Source organism: Haliaeetus albicilla, chromosome 7 (genome assembly GCF_947461875.1).
Source record: "Haliaeetus albicilla chromosome 7, bHalAlb1.1, whole genome shotgun sequence".
Lineage (NCBI taxonomy): Eukaryota > Metazoa > Chordata > Aves > Accipitriformes > Accipitridae > Haliaeetus > Haliaeetus albicilla.
This window is the reverse complement of record NC_091489.1, coordinates 45,238,161-45,252,132: the sequence shown is the minus strand read 5'-3', so window position 1 is coordinate 45,252,132 and position 13,972 is coordinate 45,238,161. Positions and strand designations below refer to the sequence as shown.

The following is a 13,972-nucleotide window of genomic DNA, read 5'->3' as shown; positions in this document are numbered from 1 at the left end:
ATTCATCTACCAATACCTTTCCTTATTGTCACAGTACCTGAGAAACTACAATACACAAATTATTTTCTGACTCGTTTGCTGTGTCCAGTTTATCATGCTGAAGACTTGAGTAGATTCCAGAAACCTAGTAACACATTTCAGAGAAGGCAGACCTACAGAAGATTTTACGCTTCGTGCACTATATAGGTTATGGGGCTGCAGTTACCTAACTTTGAAATCTTCTGCCCTCTATCAATCAAGATTCACTACTCTCATGTATCAAAAATGACAGAGAACAGAATGCCTAAGCCCAACATAGGAAAACATGTTATTTGCACAATTTTGCTAATAAAAATCTCTACAGTATTTAGAATGAAGACTAGACTAGATAGTTCAGAACTCTAAAAATTTTTAACAACTTTCCTAAATGGACATTTTATTTGCATTTTGTATTCAAAACAAATCACAGTATTCATATTGACCCTTGAGTCAGCCTAAGTCACTGCACTTCTAACAGATATAAAAAAAAAAAAAAAAAAAGACATCTACATCACTTCCCAGATTCTTCCTCTGAATGCATGTACCAAATAATTAGGAGCTCTTGAACCACGGCAATGCTGAAATGCTGAAAAGACCTTCACCCAAACAAAGCTGGAAGCATCATGCTGTCAGCAAGGTCTTCTGAGATGACAAGGTCACCAGGTTACGTATAACAGGGTTTTCTGGCATTAGTTATAGCATTCTGCTGACTTAGCTGTTCATACTGAAGAATTCTTCAACCTGTTTAACAGGTTGTCAGATTTTTACTTTGCAAGCTAGCTCCATGTTCATTCCTCATGCAAATTGGTGCAATCTCCAGCAGAAATTACAATGCTTTACAACAAAGCTGGAGTTCATTCTAAAAACACCAGTCAGTGGCTACTTGTTATTTTGAAGCACCCCAGTTTATGAAAAACTATTTTGAGTTTACAAAGAGCATTAAACATTTTGACCTCGGGTCTGCTATGTCAGAATCTAACACAGACCTGAATACTGCAATATATCTACGCATTTCTCATGATAGCTAGCATTTTGAGTCCCTTATGTGCAGCGGTAACAAGTTCACACAGTTCTTTTATTAATGAATACTCCCTCCTATTGTCTGTGAGAAAAATGCACATTTAACAAAGCCTCACTGTTCTCCAGACTCTGGTCACATGGGGTTATATAGAGAGATTGCCACCTTTAGATTATAATTCCTGCTGAACCATTTCTCCAGATGAGTTGAACAGCCTCAGTTTTCTTTTGCTATTCTTACTTTATTCTCCACATGTAGACTACAGGTTTTCAGACAGGGATGTACTCTTTAAATCTGTTCTAGAATGCAAATCAACAATTACCTAGCAAAAACCTTGAAAATCAAGCATCTACATTAATTCCTCCTCTTCTCCATATTTTAAACCTTATAAAGAATTAGGAAGATCAGCGAAGGCAGGCTGAGAGACACTTTTTATCTATTTATTATGCGTCCTACAGACTCTAAAGCCATATATACTTTTTTTGCCACTCCTGTAATACAAAGTTGTGACCCAGGTTTTCTGAAGTGTAATATTGCATACCTGCTCCCACACGCTGCTCTCAGCAGCGCATGCACGCGCACAAACCTTTAGCACTTTGTGCCTACAGAAATATTCAAAAGGGAAATTCCAACATACATATGCATAAGTTAACACTCAGATAGAAATCAAAAACTACACAAAGAATTTAGAGCTACATTTCTTTATGTATTCAAATTTTTGGAAATTTTAACGCGTAAATGAGAGAAGCAACACAGCCTCAAGACCTAGCCAAAGTACGCAATGCCAGGAATTTCTGAGCGACTGTCCCAGCAGTCACTGACAATATGGCCCTCAGCAAATCCTCTAACATCTCCATGTTAAGGAGTTCCTTGTCCAAGAGGATAGGGAGTATTTTTAATTCTCTCAAAGGACTATTATGAAGATTAATTAAGGTCTGAGCAGTGCTTTGAAGATCAAAACTGCTATGCTGTTATTTATTATTAAAGAACAACAAAGTGCATTCTTGTTGTCCATAATTCAACTTCTTAGAGAAAACAGTGAAAGAGCACATGTGCTTGAGTGCATAAATTAACTCTCCCTGCTCCAACAAGCTGTGATTTGCATAACTGCATTTTTAGTCACCAAACCCCCATCAGTAAATCTATACTCATCCCTTTGAAATATTGTAAAGGCCTTAAGGAATACAACCAACATAGTTTCTCTTCTGATTCCTTTCCAGGATAAGCTTTTCCTATCAGATATTTCTGCCTCAGTTCAGCAATGCCTTTTATCCTATACGAAGCCCTAGGATTGCTCACATGCTAACATTAGACATATTCTAAAATGCCTTGCTAGATCAGAAATTCAATACCTATTTTGGATGTGTCCATTCAAAAAGAGGACAGAGACACAGCATGACACAGAGGGAAAAATTTTCTTTTTTTGGGGGGGGGGGGGGGGTCACAATTATTTTGGAGCTCTGTTTTCTTCACAGGCTTTCCCATCAGAAAACGGCCAATATGCTTGACAAAGTATTTCACAAAAAATGTCCACTGCTAAAATCTACATAGAAATACTATGTTGCACACTGTTTCGCCAATTTTCATTCCTTTCAAATGCATACACACATAAAACTTCTAAATGATTTACTAGAAATGCTACCATAGTTCAATTATATTTGTATTCTTAAAACATGGAATCATCTTTATTTTGGCAGCATCTCCACAAAAACATAAAAGGTGAGTAGTATTAAAAAAAAATTAAAATTAAAAAAAATTAAAAAGTCAGAATAACTACTCTCAAGTCTTGCCACCACAACCACATTTTCCTGATCTTATTCAAACAGCTACAGCAGGAGATCAAGTTCTCCAGCATCCCAGCACTGGGATGTAACAGTGCAAATATTTAAAGAAAACAAGAATACAAGCTGTTGGACCTAGAGGTAGGGAGCACAGAAAACTGACGTAACCTGGTCAGCTATTACCAGCCTTAGACTTTAAAGAAATTGCTAACAAAGGGTCCAGTATCTGCAAGATGCTGAGCATCTCTCCATTGTGTCAGCCAGTATCACCTCTTCACAGGAAATACTTAAATTTTATTGGATTACTTTTTGGCTCTATTCCCATTACCTTAGTTTGCACTCATAAGATTCTTAAAATCTGCAGCACATTCTTATTAAAAACACAGATACCAGATTTTGAACTTCTGTACTTTTTAGACTGCTTTCAGGAGAAAGTTGTGTTATATTTAGCAGCCATATGGCATCCCTCCTCCACACACATGTTTTCTAGTGATAAGAACTGACAAAGTTTTCTAAAACACTGATCTATATGTTTTCATTTCCAATTTTAATCTTAGAAGTTAACTGCGGTTTAATTTTTAAACTTGGCATTTGACGAACAGGAAATGCAAGGGGTACCTGTAGCGAAGATGCAATCAAGAAAAAGTTTTCTTGTAATCTAGGTGAAAACGTTCAGAAAGCTACTAAGCTGTATTCTAGACAGCTAAATTCTCCCTAAATTAATGCAATATGGCTCCATAGCTAAATAGCCAAGGATGTATTGGCTTGCTTATGCAATTTGCAATCACTTTGCATATGGATGACTGAAAGTATTAGGTAAAGAATACTCCCTATAGTGAAATCTTTAAAAAATGATAGCTTACTTGCATATTTCAAACTGCTGTACCTCTTAACAGAGGAGGAAGCAAAAAGCACAGCGACAACCAACTAGTATACTGTAAAGAACTTCAAAGATACAAGGGCAACCGCCATACAGTTTCCCCATGTTCCTGGGAGCCAGGTTTACATACTGCTTGGAAGACAGAAAGCTGAATTTCCCTATAAGCACAGCCTAATTTCATAGAAACTGCAGCCAAAGGTTAGAAAGAGGACAACAGTTTTAAGCAGCAAGAGAAGACGTTTGGGACAGGTGAAAAGGCAAGCTGAATGTACAACATAAAAATATACATAAACTTCACCCTGACTGCCACCCCTTCATTCATGCACCCCTTAGGAAAAAAAAAAAAAGGAAAAAAGGGACTGAAGGCCCCTAACAACTTAACACTCCAAGAAAGAAATGGATTGTTTTCCTCTCTAGCAGCAAGAAGAATCAGTGCTTGAAATACTTACCTATCAACTAAATTATGCCTGATTGCTACAGTTCTTCTGGTTATCTAGAGCTTTTCCAATTCTTTCTGTGCTTTTCTGAGGACCAGTGACCCAGAGAACAGCCCAAGCTGGCTGCAGCTACCTGAACATCACTCCCCTGCAAAATGATGCAGCGTGCCCTCTCCAACGGTGACCAAACGAAGCCAGCCAGAAGAACGCCAGATGCAAGAACTCATACTGTGCCGCCACTTCGACAGCACTGACCTCCTGCCAGCTGTCTTACGAGTTGCAGGTTGCGGGGCAGACCTGATTCGATTCCTGAGAGACTGTCTGGGGCAACTCCAGCCTTTCCCTTCTGTCCGAACAATTCCAGACCAGCACCGAGTATTTCTTCAGCAAGAGAAACAGGGACACACGTGAGCAATACATGCATGCCTGAGCACACTTATGAGCTACATGTACAGGCTGAGAAATAGAAATGAACAACCACGGTTTTTCCAGCTGGTGCGTTATGTTCATCACGCAAAGAAGAATAATAAACACTCAATACTGTGGTTTCTCTCCCTCCGCATGAAGCGATTTAGGGAATATGTTCTTTCAGTACAGCTCATCCTACCTTTAACCCTTGTAAAATTCATGAAGGTGAATGATATGGCACAAATTGCTGCCTGAAGCAGAACCTTCATGCTGGACAACCCACTGGAGACTGTAACCCTCAACGTGCCAGTCAACACATTTTGCAGAGAAGTAGCAATTTCTTCAGAACACTGATTATTCCCTCCCATCTTCCTTGAGGAGTCAGCTATCGCAGAATGAAAAATAATTGTGAAATTAGAACACCACCAGGAAGCAGGCGAAACAAATTGCTTCACAGGCCAGAATTATTTGCACAGAACATTTGAGAGAGAACAAAATGTTTAAGGATGCAATCAATCATTAAGATTTCTTAAAAAAAAAGGGAGAAAAAGCACACACATTCATTTGTTTAAAGCTTGCCTCAGTGAAAAAGAAATGATAGAATAACCAGTCCTGCATACTTGATTATCAAATCAGAGCTTGGTAGGAAGAACAAGTAAGAAAGTCTTCCAATTAACTAACTTTTTTTTTTGCTTTAAATGTAGTTGTTGAACACTGTTGTAGAAAGATGTAGGGAAAAGCAGATCTCTGGTCTTCTGCCAGTTCTTCCTATTCTTGAACAATTCCTCCTTCAGATGCACAGCCACAAAGGTTCAAAGGTCCCCGCAGCCTTTGTTCTCAGTTCCAGAGTAGTTACAAACAAACTTTTGTTCCTGTTTCTTCAATGAAATAAGCTGCAGCAGTTACCAATGACTGAACTTCACATGTGAAGCTTGCCTTGTGCATCATGCAACTGAAGGACTATGGAATCTCATTTACACTTCCAAGAATAAGTTATCAGAACTTTTTCTGAAATAAAAATCAACTCCTGCTTACTGAATCAACCTCCAGCAAACATATTACACTTCTGCCTATACACAGAGGCGAGCGAGGAAGGACCAACACACTTTGGTTTACAGGTTGTATCAAAGAAATTTGTTCATTTTATCTGAATATAGTATTTATAGCTATTGCTCATTCATTTGTGAGTTTATTATAAAGTTCTACATGTTTTACATTTTAGTGCAAAAGTGGTATCTCTCAGCAATTTTTCAAATAACACACATACACACGCACACATGCACTGGAATTTTTATTGTTTATATCCCAGTCAAGAGTGTAAGGGATGAGGTAATGATCATAAGGGCAAGCTATGGAAAGCAGCTACTGAAATACATTCACATTCCATGAAAAGCCAATATGGAAATCGTTGATAAAATTTGTAAAGATTCTACCAGATGGTATCAGCTGCTATGTAAATTTTGAGGAAAAACAAGCAAGGTGCATTATTGAGCAGGATAACAGGCTTTTTGAATTAAAAATAAATTTAAAAAATACTGAAATTACCCTTTTAAAAGATTGACTGTTCCTAGCAGTTGGCAGCTGACTCTCTAGAGATGCTTCTTGTAAAACACACAACACATAAGATATCAGCAATTAGGCTGGCTATTATGAAATCTAATGAAGACACTCATAAATCATAACAAGGAGTAAAGGGGTAAATCCCAGCAAATATTCAAAGTCTCTTGCAACAATTAAAATTATGATCAAACAAGGGTTTTCCAACTACATTCTTCTTCATAATAGCCATGGTTATGCCTCTAAGTGAAGTCAGTAAGAATATGTCCAAATTGTAACAGTTGGATTTGGAAAACTTTTTGGTTTTACACTGGCACCAAAAAAACCATCAAACTGCTTTCAAAACACCAAGGACTGTATCTTCTCTTTTCCCCCAGAGCACTTACATGCACCTCGAGCGTTTTGAGTATTGAGACCAAAAAGTTCACATCCCAAATACCAGCAAACTTTGTTAGTGAAATTAAAAAAAGCAACTTAACTTTAACATTTTAATAGACATTTGTTTAGTCGGTGATAAATATACCTCAGATAACAAAATACACAGAGGATTAAAAATGGTTTTAAGAAGCAAGAATTCTCAAATCGCTTAAGAACCTAACACCTTGCCATCAAAGATATTTTTAGCAAAACTGATTATCTCAATCTGCCAGTAAGTGATGACAAAGCTTTCAGAATACCACCTTTCATCCTTGTATCTTAAAAGCAACTTACCAGTAGCAATTAAATCACTGTTATCCTTCTCTACAACTGATTCTGGGGCCATGGCTGCGGGACCACTACTATGTCCATGTACTCCTGAACTACCCACTGACACAAGTTTGAATCATGGCATGTGATGTCACACGAGCAAACTTTTGCTGTAAGACAGAAAAGATGGAGCAAGACCAAATTAAAAGTAACACAGGACTGACAACTTATTCAACTAGCATAAAGCCTGCTTAAAAAGTAAACAAACACCCACAAGCTAAATTTGAACTGTCGCAGTGAGTTTATCCAAGAACAGTGCCTTACACCATGTGACCCTTATATTATAGATCCACTACAAGGAGGTCTAAGGCCATAACTCAGGCTGCGGCTGACCAAGTGTCCCTCCATCCAACTAATAACCTCAGGGGTATTTAAGCATTTAATTTTACCCTGAAATCCACAGGAAGCCAGGCTCCAAACTTCTTGTGGTCCTGGTTTAATGAATTAATGGTGGAATGGGAGAAACTCCACTTTCCCTGATTCTTAAAGAGTTATAATGGATACACTAAATCAATTTTTTCCACCCACAAACATTAAAGGCTGAGATGTGGACAGGCAAAAGCATCGAACACACCAGGAAGGGAACGGAGGGGCAGCAACTGCAGCTTCTTCATCAGCAAAAGCAACTGAAATGACAAGAGGATGAATGATTCATCCATCAGTAGTTTATGCTGAACTATCGCTTCAACTAGTGACTTCAAGCCACATCAGCAGGACATGTTCAAAATGTTGCAACTTCACTACAGAAACAAGACTAAAAAGAAAATATAGGTTCTTAAAACAATGATTTTAAAAAGTGGAGATCTGGGGGTATTTTGTTTTCTAAAACTATAGGTTAAAAGACAGGAGCTACGGAGCCATATTCTCACCTGTTACAAGATTCCTAGATGACACTATGAACTCCAGAACTACACATGTGTAACTAAGCACAGAGCAAAAGAACATCCAGTGAACAGCAACAGTTAAATGTCATAATTGTCACTTGACAATACCATCTAAATATATTCAAATCATTAGTATGATCATAATGAATATTGCGTTTAATCAAAAAGCAAGACAATAACCTAAGGAAGCATATACATGGCACATTTACCAAACTGATTACAGCAAACCTGGTAGCATCGGTTTATCAGCTTAAAAAATCAGCAGCTAATTAACTGTGCATTTAACAACTAGGTAATAAAGTTTCTTCCCAGGGAAAATCAGATTGCAAAAGTCAACATCAGCTTAAACACGATTAGCTTCCTGTCCCACTGCTGGTAAAGCAAATCCAATTTACTAAATAGTTTACAGGGCAGTTTTTAATTATTTCACACACTTACAAAGAATCTAACACTACATACACACAAATATGGTAAGTTGGTCTACTCAAGTATATACAGACTCCAGCAACGCAAAACACCACTTAAATAAAATACACAAAGCCTTCCTTACATGCTTAACAACAGCCCCAGTCTCATAACTTGTATTGCAGACGCCCCCATGGACGTTAGCAGGAATCTTTACAGGAGAGAAACCACATACAGTTGCAGCACCACATACAGTTGCGGCATGTATAACATGCAATAAAATACTAACTTGGAGCATTTCTTTTGGACTTCTCTGTTAGTTCATTACTTCCTATTTCTAGGAAACAAATACACAGCAAACAAACAAACTCTTCCGAGTAAGATTTACATATTTTACCTGGCTTCAACTGGCATGCACGCATACCCCTAGGAAAATACGCACACAGACTACTCAACAATCCATATATTTGAAGTGTTTTACACAGCAAAAACTGAGACAATGCAGAAAAAACGGTGTGGGAGAAACACAGCAAGTCATCAACAGAAGTAGAAGTAGGATTCAAATGAGCAGCTCACAGCTGTATCAATGGAGTGACATCTTTGCTGCCTTCCTACACTTTTTAACCAACACAATAATTAAAAAATGAAAAGTTAAGTTTTCCAACTTTAACTGTTCAGCACCAAAGATAACAATTTGTTTTCAGCCACAACATAGATTTAAAAAAAAAAACAAAAAACAAAACAAACAAAAACCCTGCAAAATTAACACTCAAATGAAACAGTTTCAATCAAAGCAGCTCAGAATTGCTGAACGACTGCTGACCTGCAGCATTATATCCTCAGCTTATGCGATCCTCCAAATTCTGGTTGGCTGGAAGGCCTAATCTGCATAATAATAACTACAAAAAATGGCTCCCCTTTAGTGTCCTCAGTATGCACATCCCTTCTCTCACATTGGCTAACAGTGCACAGCCAGCCTGTTCAAAGGATTAGCATAAGAATAGAAATCACTGTGAAAATCCACATGCTCCGACTGACCAGACTTGTTGACCTGCTTCACCCCAGATACCAAATTGACTTATTTTTCCAAGGAAAACAGTTGTGGACTTTAAAAGTTGATAAACACTTCCATTTGTTTCTTTCATATTACAGGATCAGACATCCCGAGGGCAGCTACCAGAGCCAGTGAATCTGAAAAACTTTCACAGTTGCAGGCACAGACGTCACATGTGCTCACCTTCAAGTTCAAATTCTCGCACGAGTCTGCTGGAGGAGAATGGGTCTGTCAGGACCCTTCTCAGCTCGGCCCTACCACGTTCATCGTAAAATCCCCTCACCAACAAGCTCACAGGCTCTGCTGGTACCAGATGCTGCTGCAGTCCACTAAAGGCTGAAACCAGAGACCGGAGCTGCAGTTCAAGAGCACATCTGCAAGCGGGAACTGGCCCCACACGTGCACATGCTGCACCTGACAGAAGCCACCCATACTTACAGTCCCACGAGAGCAATTAGTCCAGGTTTGTGCAAGTAAAATTTACAGATTTGCCTAGATCTCTCTATATCTTCTACCCTTTCTGCCCTTACCCTGGGATCAGGCAAAATGGTACCAAGCCAACAACTGAGAGACAATAGCTCTTGCCATGCTCACAGCTACTGCAACTGCAATCAGACAGTAACTGTTACACGGATGAGAATATTTTGAGAGGAAGCACGAATGAAAATAATCCCCCAGTTCACGAAACAGCCAACATCTTCCTCTTATTTGTGGAGAGGACGCAAAGGCCAAGGGAACCCATTCCAATTTTTCTGTCTTATACAAACTCTTCTAGCCATAATAAAGTATGAAAAACATCATTTATTTTTGGAAATATGTATATTGGATTCCTGAAAAACACACGCTGGATTTTTGTATAAACACATTACAATGTTTGACGTGTTTGTTTTGAAATGGGGGAAGTTGACTGGAGTCATCCCCATAATGTGGTCTGACACTTCATGCAAAACAATGCATTCAAACAGCAAAATGACAGTTCCTTTTCAGAAGTTCACAAAAGAAACTGAAGCCCAGGGGAAAATGGCCGAAGTAGCACTATTCCTCTTTTTGTTAGATTTCCTCCACTCCCTCTAGGATCTTCTCCCCAGCCAGTAAGTCACCATTGCAATCCTTCCCCCTTAAATTCAATGACATCACCATCTCCCTCACTTTGCGTTACAGCAAAATAGACTAAAAACGGGGATACTGATGTTTCACAGTCCATCAGCAAGTGATATAAAAACACTGCAACATCCAGCTACAAACATACATAAAATCTGAAAAGTAAAACAATTCCCCAGTGATACTTCTGCTGACCTGCCTCAGACGTTCTTTGTTTCTTCAAAAACTTGACAAATATACCTTAAACAAACAAATCCCAGGTTAAGACCACAAGCCGAAAAACTGAACAATAATTTGCTTCTGGCAATGGACTAATACTTCTGTACATTATGCACAGTATTAATACCACATTAACACTTTCAGTTCTGTCGTTTCCCCAAATAATAGGTTTTACAAAATGCATATTGCCAGACTCCCACCCCATTTTTCCCCCCCCTTTATCATCTCAATCACTATATGCCCTCAAAGGAATAAAATTTTGATTCTTCCAGATGGCTCCAATATGTTCAAACATTATAAAACCATCAGCTATACAAGGGTACACACCCTGGTATGCTACGAGCAACCTCTGGTAAGTTTCACGAAAACAAATCAGTCCAAGCGCAAGAAGTATTTGCTTGCTCTTTTATCACGAAGATTACGTAGTATTTTACTTACCAGTCAAAATAAACTGTTCACTCAAGGCTAACCTAATTTTGCAAAACTGGAATGAAATGACATCTGTGCAGCGAGAAAGAAATTGCATGGCTCTAAATAAGCACGTGCAGGACGTTTGTCCCTATTCTGTAGAAAAAGGTATCTATCCCATGCTCAAATAGCAAACACCTGAAATAGATATTCTTTTAAGAGCCTTGAAAACTTACTCATTCTGCTCCCTATCAAAGAGGAGTGTCTGGTCACCTTTGGATAATACACTTTAGGGTTATAGCTCTTTCTTGAAATGAAATAGCATATTTTAAGCTTCCACCTTCTTGCCTTTTCACTTATCCCTCTGAATTGCATTCTTACCAATGACAATATCAACCAACACAACAAACTGGACGTCCATCCCAGCGGAGGCTGTCCGAGCCTCTGTCCAAAGTGCTGTTTTCTGCACTATCTGATGTGGAAAGTATAGAGATGTAACAAAAAATGACTTGTTCCCATCAACTTCTTAAAATTCAACAGCCGTCGGTCCAGTCTGGTGCAGCAGTCTGCGATACGAGACGGGTTCTCAGGGGAGAGAGACGGGACGCATAGTTTGCAAAAGGAAAACAGTAACGTGTGCGAGTACACACATGCAAGTTTCAACGCTTAATTTACCTTCTTCTCAAGTTGAAGCCATTGCTCGCTCAGAGTCCAAACGTGGCACAGACCTTTCCTCACATGACCCCGTGCTTGCCTCCCCATTGCAATTTGGTGAGAAAGCTAATCAAGGTCTTCCAGATAAAACCACCTCCACGCTCGCACACACACGGACGCACGCATACACGAAACGCCTGCTGGGCACTCCTCCATTTCACACAGTCTCCGACCCTACTGATGTCTCTCGCGGAGCGCCCTCGGTGACCCAAGCAGACCCGCGGACGTTCGCTGCACCTGAAAAGATCTAACAAGGCATTAAAAGGGCCCCATTAAAAATACCACAAAGGACAGCCTACACAATGGAGACGAGGGCCAAGCACAAAGCCGGACGGCAGCTGCACGCTAGCCGGGGAGCACGACGCCGGGTTTTTTTTTTTTCCCCCCACGCCTGAAAAGCACGGGAATGGCAGAAGCAGGCTGAAACCCCCGATTCTCCCTTCTTTCCCAGCAAATTATTTCGTGGCGACGGGCAAACCGACCCCCCTCACAGACCTTCCCCAGAGGACGGCGGCGACTGAACGCGTGCCATTAATCGCGGGCGAAAAGGCGGGAGGGGGGACGCAAAAAAAAGCCACAAAACAGACGAACAAACAAAAAGGAAGGAAAACAAAAACCACGACGAGAGAGCCACGACTTCTTTTATTTGTTTATTTTCCTCTTCCCCCTCACGGCCGGGCTGAAAGTCCCCCGAGGCACCGGCCGCGTCCGTTGGCGGTAACGGCCCAAACCGTTGGCGAGGCGGCTGCCGCCGCCCGCGCCCCCTCCCCTCACCCACCCCCGGCGCCGCCTTCGCGACGTGCTGGGCGCTATCGCGACACAAACCCACCCCCCGTCCCGTCCCATCCCCGACCTCACCCCTCAGCCCTTCGCCCTCCCCGCACTCACCTCGCTCCGCCGCAGCGGGTGGGGGGGGCGCCGAGCCCGGGCGCGTCCTACCAACCGCGTCCCGCCGCCGACCCCGACATGGCCGCCGCAGGTGAGGAGACGACGGGGAAGAAGGGCCCCGCCGCCGGGTGAGGGGGGAACCGCGTCCGGGCGCGCACACACCCCCCTCACACACGCTTCTCCCCCCCCACCCCGGCTCAGAGAAAGGCTGCGGGGCCCATGCGCGTTGCCGCCGTTCAGCTAGCTCCGCCCTGACGCCGGGGAAAGGCGGGCCGCTGCCCCGGGGGCCGCGGCGGCAGAGCTGTGGTGGGCGGCAAGTCGGGCGGGAGGGCCGCCCGCTCCGCCCCGGGGGTGGGCGCGGGGGAGTGGGGTTGCAGCAGGGCCGGAGGACGGGGGCGTTGTAGGGGGCTGTCATGAGGGTGTCGTGGAAGCGGAGGGTGGCTGGCAGCGGGGCGGTGTGTGGCCGGAGCGGGGTGGGCGCGGGGGCGGCGTGGAGCTGCGTGGAAGAGGGGGGAACCGGTTGTAGCGGTGCGTGGGTGGGATGGTCGGGAGGAAAGGCACCGCACCCGGGCTGCTGGTAATGGGAGGGAAGGGGTTTGTGCCGAGCAAGGCGCTGGGGGTGTCCCCGCAGAGGCAGCGGGAGGGACGGGGCTTGGCGGGGCGCGCAGCGGCCTCTCCGTGAGGGGGTGGTGGGGCTGGGGCTGCTCCTCTCGCTTGAGCAGTTGTGTCGGAGGGAGAGGACTCAAAATCTTGCCAGAGAGGTCCTGAAGTTTGTTTGGGGGTTGTGGGTTTGGTTTTGGTTGGGTTTTTTTTATGTGGCCAGGCACGCTCCCTCTCTGAGGGATGGGTCCCAGCCAGGAGAGGTGTAAATCGGGTGCCTGCCTGCACCAGGGCCCTCCCGCCTCCCCTGTGTTAGTGCAAGATCAAGAAGGGCGCTTTACACGGCACTTGCTTACCTGTGGACAGAGTACTTGCACACCCCGTTCACAATACAAAGCCTTCCCCTCCGGTTAAGCTTCGGATGTATTAAACCTCGTCTTGAGACAGTGTTGTTTTATCAGACAAAGTTAATTCAAACTTTTACGTGAGGTTTAGGTATTAACCACAAACTCCTTCCTCCACATGAGTGAAGCGCCTTGTTAAATGAAAGGACCCACGATGCTTCAGTAGAGGATCTTTTTTGATAGAGATGTTACCCCTGTGTCACATTTCGGTAGCTGACCCCAACCACTTTATAATGTGCTTTATAGATGCTTTATTGTATCGTTAGCATTTTCAGAAATGGACAACCTGATTTCGTTGGCAGCAGGCAATGTAGAAAATCCTTGCTGATAATTATGCCATTTGGTGACCGCAGAGGTTAAAATTCTGATTGCTGGTGTATATTTATTCCTTCAGTAGTGGCATTACAAAGCAGTTACTCTGAGACTGCTCTCTGCCTTTGGCGTGGGCC

The 13,972-nt window shown here is 42.4% G+C and overlaps 1 protein-coding gene across 1 annotated transcript in view; it reads right to left on the bottom strand.

Moving 5' to 3' along the window:
• The window catches only part of ARHGAP32 (Rho GTPase activating protein 32), a 259,692-nt gene extending 246,951 nt beyond the window's left edge, over positions 1 to 12,741 (bottom strand). The window contains exon 1 of the mRNA XM_069788197.1: positions 12,520 to 12,741. The gene's annotated coding sequence lies outside the window, so the exon portion shown is untranslated. The remainder of the gene's footprint in view (positions 1 to 12,519) is intronic.
• Between the last annotated feature and the right edge of the window lie 1,231 nt (positions 12,742 to 13,972).